Genomic DNA, 10,573 nt, shown 5'->3' on the forward strand with positions numbered 1-10,573 from the left:
TTATTTAACCTTTGTAGAGGTCTGTCTACTCCCATTTCATGGATTTTCACAGAACTTCAGGGTTGTAATTTTCTTATCAGATTGGTTGGATGAACTATTGTCCTTCTGACTCTGTGTTAATGTATGCTCACTATATTAAAATTCAACAGACCATCCACCTGCCTACTGCTGTTTCCATTATTCCACATAGAATTGAAATGAAACTAATATGGTGTGTCTGATTTTTCATCCTTTCTTAGTATGGGCTAATGATCAAACTCTAGTTTCCAGTTATTCCTTCCAATTTCCAGCTGCTCATACATTTTCTCTCCAAACCCTTCCTCATTAGTTTAATATGTATTTTTAAAATCCATCTCGAGGAGAGGACTTTGTTTGACAGATTTTAATAATCTATAACTCCCAATTTTTGTCTCAAATTAATTGATTGTATTCTGATTGTCCATGTTTGCAGAGGGCATGGTGCTCACATCAGTATCTGCACACTTTATTCAGATACTTCCATGGTAACTGGAGATGTTATCTCCATTTATGCCACTTCTGAAATTCATTAATACATTAAACATTCATGTTTGCTTGTAACGAGTTTCACCCATTTGATAATGTTTTGCTACTCGTTTTGTATTTCTCATGGCTTCTCAACATTCTCCATAAGTTTGGAGATGCTAGTCAATATATGATTGTTATTATCTTTGGGAATTGGAAGAGTTTGAAACCCTACAGAGAAGTCCCATTGGACAAAATGAAGATGCATTTAACATTGTCTATTACAAAATGGCACACTTGACACTGAGAGACTGTCATCCTGTGGCAGACAGTAATCAAATATTTGAGCCAAATACACCTACAATATTCTGGATCATTCTTTTTATTGAATCCAACTTCCACCCTACTCCCATTCCAAAACCTGATCCTGGCTTCCTGGGCCATGTTCTTTTTTTTCCCCTGCATGCAATGTATTAAAGGTCAGATGAGTATAAAATCTTCAGTTCCAACATATTCTTCTCCAAATAGTGGAACTCTTTACATTTTCCTCCTTTCTTCAGTCTAAAAAAAATCGGGCAAAGCTACTGGTTACAACGCACATGATACTAAAGGAACTGAGCAATTTTGCATGCTGCTTGCGAGGACAGCCCAGTCTTTTGTGTATTCAAAGTTGCTGGCTGCCTTACTTACAAGTTTTGCTTCATTAGCGCGATGCCATCTGTCACCTCCACTTTGGCTTCCCGATATAAGAGATGAGATGAGGCTGAGTACAGGGCTACGGTAGGAAACTTTGTCACATCGTGTGAGCAGAATTATCTGCAGCCCAATGTGAAAAAGCCTAAGGAGCTGGTGGTAGACCTGAGGAGAGCTAAGGTACCGGCGACCCCTGTTTCCATCCAGGGGATCAGTGTGGACATGGTGGAGGATTACAAATACCTGGGGATACGAATTGACAATAAACTGGACTGGTCAAAGAACGCTGAGGCTGTCTACAAGAAGGATAAGAGCTGTCTCTATTTCCTGAGGAGACTGAGGTTCTTTAACATCTGCCAGATGATGCTGAGGATGTTCTACGAGTCTGTGGTGGCCAGTGCTATCATGTTTGCTGTTGTATGCTGGGGCAGCAGGCTGAGGGTAGCAGACACGAACAGAATCAACAAACTCATTCGTAAGGCCAGTGATGTTGTGGGGATGGAACTGGACTCTCTGGCGGTGGTGTCTGAAAAGAGGATGCTGTCCAAGTTGCATGCCATCTTGGACAATGTCTCCCATCCACTACATAATGTACTGGTTGGGCACAGGAGTACATTCAGCCAGAGACTCATTCCACCGAGATGCAACACAGAGCGTCATAGGAGGTCATTCCTGCCTGTGACCATCAAAGTTTACAACTCCTCCCTTGGAGGGTCAGACACCCTGAGCCAATAGGCTGGTCCTGGACTTATTTCCTGGCATAATTTACATATTACTATTTAACTATTTATGGTTTTATTACTATTTAATTATTTATGGTGCAACTGTAACGAAAACCAATTTCTCCCGGGATCAATAAAGTATGACTATGACTAATAACACGCAATGATCCCAATAAAGTGAGTGTAATTACTGAGAGAATGTGATATTTGTAAATACAATTTGTATCTATTCCATCAGCGGTCAGTAAAGTGAGACAGATTATCAGCTAGAGGGGGAAGAACCATACTTACGTTTAGATGTAAGTTCAACATAAATTTATTCTCAACGTAGACATGTTTGATCTATAGTGTGTGTGTCCGTGTGTCTGATGGATGCTGCTTTCCTGCAACAACGCTTCTTGTAGATGTGCTCAGTGGTTTGTGATGGACTGGGCCATATCCATTACCCTTTGTAGGATTTTCGTTCAAAGCCAGTGCTGTTTCCATACAAGACTGTGACGCAACCAGTAAATATACTCTCCACTACACATCAAAAGAAGTTTGTCAGAGTTTTAGATGTTGCGCGGAAACTACGCAAACTCTCAGGAAGTAGAGGCGCTGCCTTGCCTCCTTCGTAATTGTTGGGCTCAGGACAGATCTTCCGAAATAACACCAAGGAATTTAAAGTCGCTGACCCTCTCCACCTCTGATCCTCCGGTGAGGACTGGCTCATGGACCTCTGGTTTCATCCTCTTAAAGTCTATAATCAGCTCCTTGGTCTTGCTGACTTTGAGTGAGAGGTTGTTGTCGCAGCTCCACTTAGCCATTTATTTTTTTTTATATATAACCACTTCCCTTTCGCCGACATTATGTAGAAATGCCAACAGTTAACTTGTGCGCAGTTGATTTTGTCCTCTGATTTTGCTATTGCATCACCGGTGTCATTGGCAAATTTCTTAGCGCAAGTTCCACTGACTTTACACCCTATTGGTGTTACTTCTCAATAACGGAGCATGCTGTATTCCACCACGCGTATTCAATTTATGAGTTTATTCTTTAAAATTAAATTAAACCTTAAAATTCTGCATTTAATGCATTATTTTCCACAGAATAAATAATACGTCGTGATACGGGAGAGTCGTGTAAGTTGGAGTGAACATTTCCTGCATAGTTACAATAGATGAGACCCCTTCCGCAACCATCACAGCCCCCCAGCCAACCCCAGTCACAGCACCACAAGCACGGCAAATGACATTTCAAGTCAAGTAACCATTTACTAGTATCCTATTTACAGTTATCCTGGAAAACAACGCGTGAGGTCGATAAGTAATATTTTCTGCTCATAATCAATGTAGTATCTGATCGAATTCTAGATTGACTTCTGATGAACCAGAAATAATATTTAAAAAGTTACAGATACTGTAGCTATCCCCTGAATGATTTGTGAATGTGGGTCAATTAAACCCTGTCAATGTTTGAACCGCCTCCTCAAATCTTAATGGATCTCTAACGTTAATTTCTCCCAGCTTTGTGATAGTGTAAAATAGCGATAAAAAGATAGCTTTAATATCAAATGTCTTTACATCCAATTAAAATATAGCCATTCTCTTTTAAAACTTCAGGTGCCATCAGCCAGTGAAGCATTAAGGCGTTTCGAATTACCGAGCGTTCTCTCTGTGTGTCGGCTGCCTCCTGACTCCAGTAATATGGCTCTATTTTCTAAAACCAACTACTTATAGCGTATTCGTGGAATAATTCTGTCCCCCCAACGTTAGTACTGAACGCGGGATTGTGATTAGTCCCATTTACTTCCCAAATATTATTCAAAGGATAAACATCACATATTCTTAATATTCAGAATATTTAGAAAATTATGTTTATAATTAATCATCCGTGGCGTAAAGAGTGAGAGTCTACGTGCCTGTGATGCTGACGCAATCAGGCTTTTCATTGTACCTGTACCACACCGTACTTGTGCTTATGACAACAAACTCGTCTCACCAGAAGCCCTGGCTGAACGCGGAGGTGCACTCTCCCTGCTAAAAGCCCGGGCGCTTCCTTCACTTTCTGGTGACAGGACACCTCTCCGAGCAGCCAGACATCAAGAGCGCAAAGACTGCCTACGCGCCCCCCCCCCAAAAAAAATCAGGAACGTCTGCATGATAAATATCGCTGGTTTATGTAGCTGGGCATCAAGGGCGTTACTGGCTAAGCAAGGGGGTGAGGGGAGGAAGAAACATCGACTGTACCAGTGATATCGCCTTCCCAGACACTCGAAGCAACTGTTGTGTACGCTTGTGCCCTTCAAAGCTAAGCCCTCACAGGTGAGCTGCAGACTTAAGTAGGACTCTGCAGAGTCAACCCTCGTATGACGGCTGGGCCGGAGAACACCCCAAGGCGAGTGCTCGGAATGTGCACACCAGCTCACTGACGTCTTCACGAGCATCTTCAACACTCATCCATGCTGCTGTCCCCGCCTGCTTCAAATCAGCCAACGTCGTCCCCGTACCAAATACCTCTACACCTTCAGAACTAAACGACTACTGCCCAGAGCACTGACGCCAATCGCCATGAAGCGCTTTGAACAGCTAATAATGTCATATATATAAAACTTCATTCCTGCCACACGTTGGATAACCACCAACATGTTTACGGAGAGAACCACTCTACGACAGATGTCATATCATCTGTATTGCAACTGGCCCTGGCACACCTAAGAAACAAGGGCACTTAAGTAAGATTGCGTTTCTGAATTTCCATCGGCATTCAACATTATTATCCCATAGATCTTGGTGAATAAACTCGTACTCTTGGGTCTAAATACACCACTGTGCAACTGGGTGTTGGGATTCCTAACGAACAGACCTCAGATATTCAGGGTGCATAACAGCTTCTCTCTCTCCTTCGTCCATAACACGGGAGCCCATTGCTTTACAGTCTGCTCACACATGACTGCACGGCCAAATGCCCGAGCAACACTTCGTCAATTTCGCCAGTGACACGCGGTGCTCGGGCTCATCACAAGCAACAATGAGACGGCCTATAGACAGGTGGTGGACGAGCCCGAGGCCTGGCGCCAGGTAAATGACCTCTTCCTTAATGTCCTCAAGACAAAGGAGGTGGTCAGCGAATCCAGGACAACGCACACGTCTCTTTACATCGGCGGCACAGCAGTGGAAACCGCAAGCAGTTTCAAACTCCTGAGGGTGCACATCAGACACAGCCTGTCATGGTCCCAGGAGGAAGTTTGCTAACGCCTCTACTTTCTGAGGAGGCTGAAGAGAGCTGGACTTTGACGTCATTCTACAGACGTGCAGTAAAGAGCATAAAAAGCTGCATTACTGTGTGGTACAGAAGCTGCACTGCAATGGACCGAAACACTCTACAAAGGGTAGTCCCAACTAGCCACCAAAGACATATACCGTATACAGAAAGCTGCCGTAAAGGGGCAGGTAGCATCATGAAGGATCCCACAGTCCCTACTCGTGGACTGTTTCCCCACTCCCATCAGGGAGGAGGCTATGTATCGTCCACGCCACGACCACCAGACTCAAACAGTTACATTCCCAAATCAGTGAGGCTGATCAACAAACACCTCCATCCACAAACTCCATCATTACTTTATTATTTGCCATCAAATATCTTACGTATAGCCTAGCTTCATTTTTGGGCATACAATCTATGTATATAAACTATCTGATTAATTTATATTTATTGTATGTTCTTATTATGTGTTCTTTATCTTTCGTGTGTTTTTTGTGTTGCATCTGATCCGGAGTAACAATTACTTCGTTCTCCTTTCACTTGTGTATCGGAAATGATCTTAAACAATTTTGAATCTTGATCTGACTTCATCAGTTGTTTAACTTACGGATTCATGCTAATCATCAAAATAAGGTACGAACGGACCCTTTCTCTTTCGTCCCATTTCTAAATATAATAAATATTGTGCAAACGATTATCGGTTGTGGATATAGTTGTGGAATGGGCGTGCAATCTCCCCAAAACTGGTCGGGTCAGGTTATCCAATGTTCTGAATACGTATAAATCGTCATTCAATGTTTAATATTTCTACTAGACCCCATTAAGGGTCCCGCGGACATCAATTGTGAACCAGCGCAGAAATGTCCATTTCAGTTGTTACGTTTTATTTATTTGAAGCAGTCGGGAAATTTGGGACGCGCTATTGTAAATAGCTCTTTGGACGTATAAACGTTCTTGCTGCCGGTTCTTAAACTGCATTTGTATTCATAAAGCAAGGTCAGCATCTTTAATGAAGTATATAAGATGTATAGCCTCAAAGATCAAAGAACTAAATCTAATAGCTACCAAATCCAGCCTCCTTGGGCCCAGACTTGGATTGTCAAAAGCGATCATGAGAGTGAATAGCAGGGTATATGGCGAACTTGGACGCACTAGGAAAAATACTAAGTATTCACAGACTGAAGAGATTCTGCAGATGCTAATTTAAGCACATACACAAAATGCTGAAGGAACTCAGCAAGTCAGGCAGTACCTACGGAGAGGAATAACGTTTCGGGCCCAAGCCCTTCATCAGGACACATCAATATTCACAGTATCAATTTACTGTTAATAATACATTAATCAGTGAAACAATTGGACCATCCTACAGTTTCCAGCAAAGTATACGCGGTTGCTCTGAAACTACGAGATTACCGTGCCAATCAGCGAAAACAAAAAAAAACTTCTTGTGGGAATGCTTCCGCCTACAGAACCCAATTCAGTGGCCCAACGAAAAGACTTTGGAATCGTCCGTTTTGTTACTCACACGTCAAAGCAAACCGACATTTTAAACGGAGTCGTGGAAAACTCTGATCAGCTGACTTTATCTTCGAGTTATGGTAGAATGGGGTTTGCCAGGAGCGAAGGCTGTTGCTGTCCCCTTAAACAGTCGACCGGGCTAAAATCCGAAAGCGTGAGGAGCTGCGCCCTCTTGGGTTGGTTGAGACTACTGGCGAAAAGCGCTGGATTTTTGAGCTGGGCACCTTTTTGCTTGTCGAAGAACGGTTCTTTCCAACTATAGTATTTTCCGACCCCGAAGTTTGTTAAAAGATTTGCTAAATACTGTATTTGTAATTCGATTACTGTGCTGTACAGACTAATTGACCGAAAGAGTTTACTGTACCAATGTGTATTACATATGTACTATATTGGATGACGCTCTCTGAGATGTGTAATAAATGGCGCGATATGAAAGTCACAGAGCACACTGAGGGAGTCACACACGATAATTATGATTCCATTTATACTTGATATTGTTGCACGTGAAAAGCTTATCAATTCTATGGTGACAAATTACTCCATTGTCGTTATTGATCGTGCTCGTACTATACCACATCATTCAGAGGCACTGGAGTTTTGCAGTATATTCGGAGCGCTCTGTGTGATCAGAAGGCCGCGATTTTTTCTAATATATTTACCAACTATGAAAAAACCACAAGTCACGGCTTTGTTTTAAAATAAAACCGCAGATGGCATGAGAAACATGTGCATACCTGAAAGGTGGTTTAGTGCAAGGATGTTGTGTTGTTTAAGGTTACGGCTCGTATTATGTTACATTTTAGCTGGTTATGTAGAGATTAGTCTGAAATGTAACCGATGGGAATGTCTTTCTAATAATGACAATATGTCCACTTTCTTTGGTTGTCGTTATTAAGAGGAGAAAGGATAAGTTCAAAGGAGCTGTGCAGAACAAGTTTTTTACATAAAGGGTAATGGTTCCTGGAATTCGCGACCAGGTGTGGTAGTGGAGGCAGTAAGACAGATACATTGAAGAGGCTCTTAGGTATGTAATTGTGCAGAGTATGGAGGGTATGGTCCTTGTGCAGGTAGAAAGGTTTAGTTTAGTTAGGTGTTTAATTACTAGTTTAATTACCACAACCACCGTGAGCCGAAGGACCTGTTCCTGTTCTGTTATACGTGCTTTGTTTTATCGCATTTTGCCACATACCTGCACCTAGATAGGAGACCATAATGCGAAGATAATAATTTTCCTGTAACAGATCTCACGTAGATACCCTCATTTTGGGGGTATTTTTTTTCGTCTTATAAACATGTCGTGTCGCACAGTTTCTTATTTCGAGCGTTTCAACCTGGCATTGAACTGTGCATCGACTGAGAATAAAAAGTTTAAAACACTAAGCATGAAGAGAGCTCAAGTGGTTGAGAATTATGCAAAACATAATTCTAGAAAGCCAAACTGTCCCTGATACAAGACAGCACCAGCCCAGCCCAGCACTTCAACTAAACTGCCATCAATAATTTCGCCGCAGTAACTTTTATGTACATTAAAGTACACACAAAACAGTAAGAGGAATTATTTCTGTAGGGACTCTAAACTGAACGTTGAAGATAATCTATGCAAAGTTTTAGCATTCAGTAATAACAATCCGTTGCCCACTATTCTACTCTCCTGCTCTCGTCATAACGCATCCCATCCACTCGAAGCCCACACCTTACAGTCTCCGTTTATTAAGGTTGGGAAGCTAGTGGAAAGTGCTGATTCACACCATGAAGTTCACAAGATCAGCACAGTTTGAAAGTTTCATGTTAATGAAATGAATGATTGAATGTTTGTAAAATAGTTTTCAAATCCATTCGCTTTTTGGATTGGATAGTAACAGCGGGCTGATTTGTAATAGGCTGCAATTTTAATCCCGAACCACCAATTTGCAAGTTTACAGTGTGTTAGAATTTCTCTTTCTCTTCTATATCCCAAATAAGTCCAGATGATCAACAAAGTACGATCTTCATTACTCCCGTCTGAATAAATGTCTGTATTAATGAATTATAAACCCATGAAGCCGTGACCTTAAAACTATAATCAGGAGACACCCCGGCGAAGAAACGCTGTTGAATTCTTTATCGGACTCCTGTCAAAATGAACCCTCTATTTGTCTTGCCCGATCAAGAGAATTAATTAACAAGAAATGCAAACTTTTAATTGGGTGTCAAATGGAATCAGATTTTCTAATAACCAGCAATCCAGATCGAACCTTGCCTCGCTTCTACCTTGTGGGACATGTCAAAAATTGTGTCTTGCTCTGGATATTTTACGCGAGAAAATGATGAATTTTGGTAGTTAATTTATCGATCGCAGCTCCCATTCCCGCATGTTTTATTTTAGAAGCCATTAATCAATGAAGAAAAACATGAGTGCGCTCTCTGCATTTAATACAGTGCGCCTTATTTCAGTCCAACAAATTTGCTTGGAATATCCACATCGATTGTTGGATCAGATTTTTTACACACACAATGCATACAGATACACAAAACTGATCATCTAATTGCGTCGTACGATGTGATTTTTTTAAAAAATGTCTGTTTTTGACCCTTTAGCAGATATCATAATCCGTAACACTGTGAGAAATGTTGCTTTCCCATCGTTGCACGGCGGTTTACACAAAGCAGCCAGGTACAATAAACGAAATATAAGCTGAATATTAATTTCACGTTGTTATCAGATCGGTTAAACACATCGCCTACGAGCAGAATTCATCAATCAAGTAAATGTCAGCGTGTTCCTAAACGCGAGGAATACGATGTATTGCAGCAATTAGACTTTGCTTAAATAAATTTACATTTTTTTGCTATAATCGACAGAATGCATTAACGAACTGACCTGGCTGCTGTTGGACACTTTGACAAACAGACGGACATGTAAGACTTTGCAATTTCTCCCAGAGGACTCTTCTTAATCAGACAGCTAGTGAGCTCCTTTATTGCTCTTTGCCTCCCAAGTTCAAAAATTCCCTAGTGCAAAGAGCTTTTATTTCCCTCCCCAGTATATTGTTCTTTTATTTTCTTTAATTGAAATCAGATTTGCAAAGGTGACAAAACTGAACGTTACGGGCAGCAGACTGACAATAGAATTTACAACTTTAACATTGAAAGATCTTGAGTTTTTGCTTGATGCTTTTTCTCCATGTGTCAGTTATTGAAATAATAATTGTGTGGTGTAGCTCGAACATTACTCAAAATGAAAGAAAGTCAACACGCTGATTCTATAAGTATGGTATGATACGGTATGATGTTACACATATTACACGCAAATGATTGCCTATGAATTTTAGTATAGAGATTAACAGTCGACATCCAACTCAATGGGCAAATGATGTAACTAGTAAGAGTCAACAACACAACCGGTATCCATAGCGTTTCATGGGGGTTCCGTCTGTTCTGATTCTTCTAATAATCTGGATTCCCATACAGAATGAACTTCAGAATATAACATGACAAAGTTCTTATGACAAATATTTATCAAGTTCCATTTGTTTCTGGCGTCCATTGTATCGCCATATAATACGAATGAAAAGTAAATCACGTAGTCTCAAACATCGGTTTGCTGTGAACCGCCAATACCATCACGACTGTAATGTTAATAGAGTCTAGCACAGTGTATTATTAGTACAGTACGCACCATCAGTCGTTGCTTTAGAAATCTGAAGTTCAGAGTTCACATTATTTTGAAAACATGTTGGCATAATGCATTCTTTTTAACTGAAGCAAATGTCTCAGCGTCAACTTTATTTCGCACCAAAATTCCTTTCCGTGTGATTGTGTTTGCTTTATCACTGTGTGTTATCAATCTATAGACTAGATGACGGACGACCTTGTCAAAATGACGCCAGTCAAAACATTTCCAGCGCTGCCCCATTGGAGTTAGTGGAATATGC

The sequence above is a fragment of the Mobula birostris genome, chromosome 17, assembly GCF_030028105.1.
Source record: "Mobula birostris isolate sMobBir1 chromosome 17, sMobBir1.hap1, whole genome shotgun sequence".
NCBI lineage: Eukaryota > Metazoa > Chordata > Chondrichthyes > Myliobatiformes > Myliobatidae > Mobula > Mobula birostris.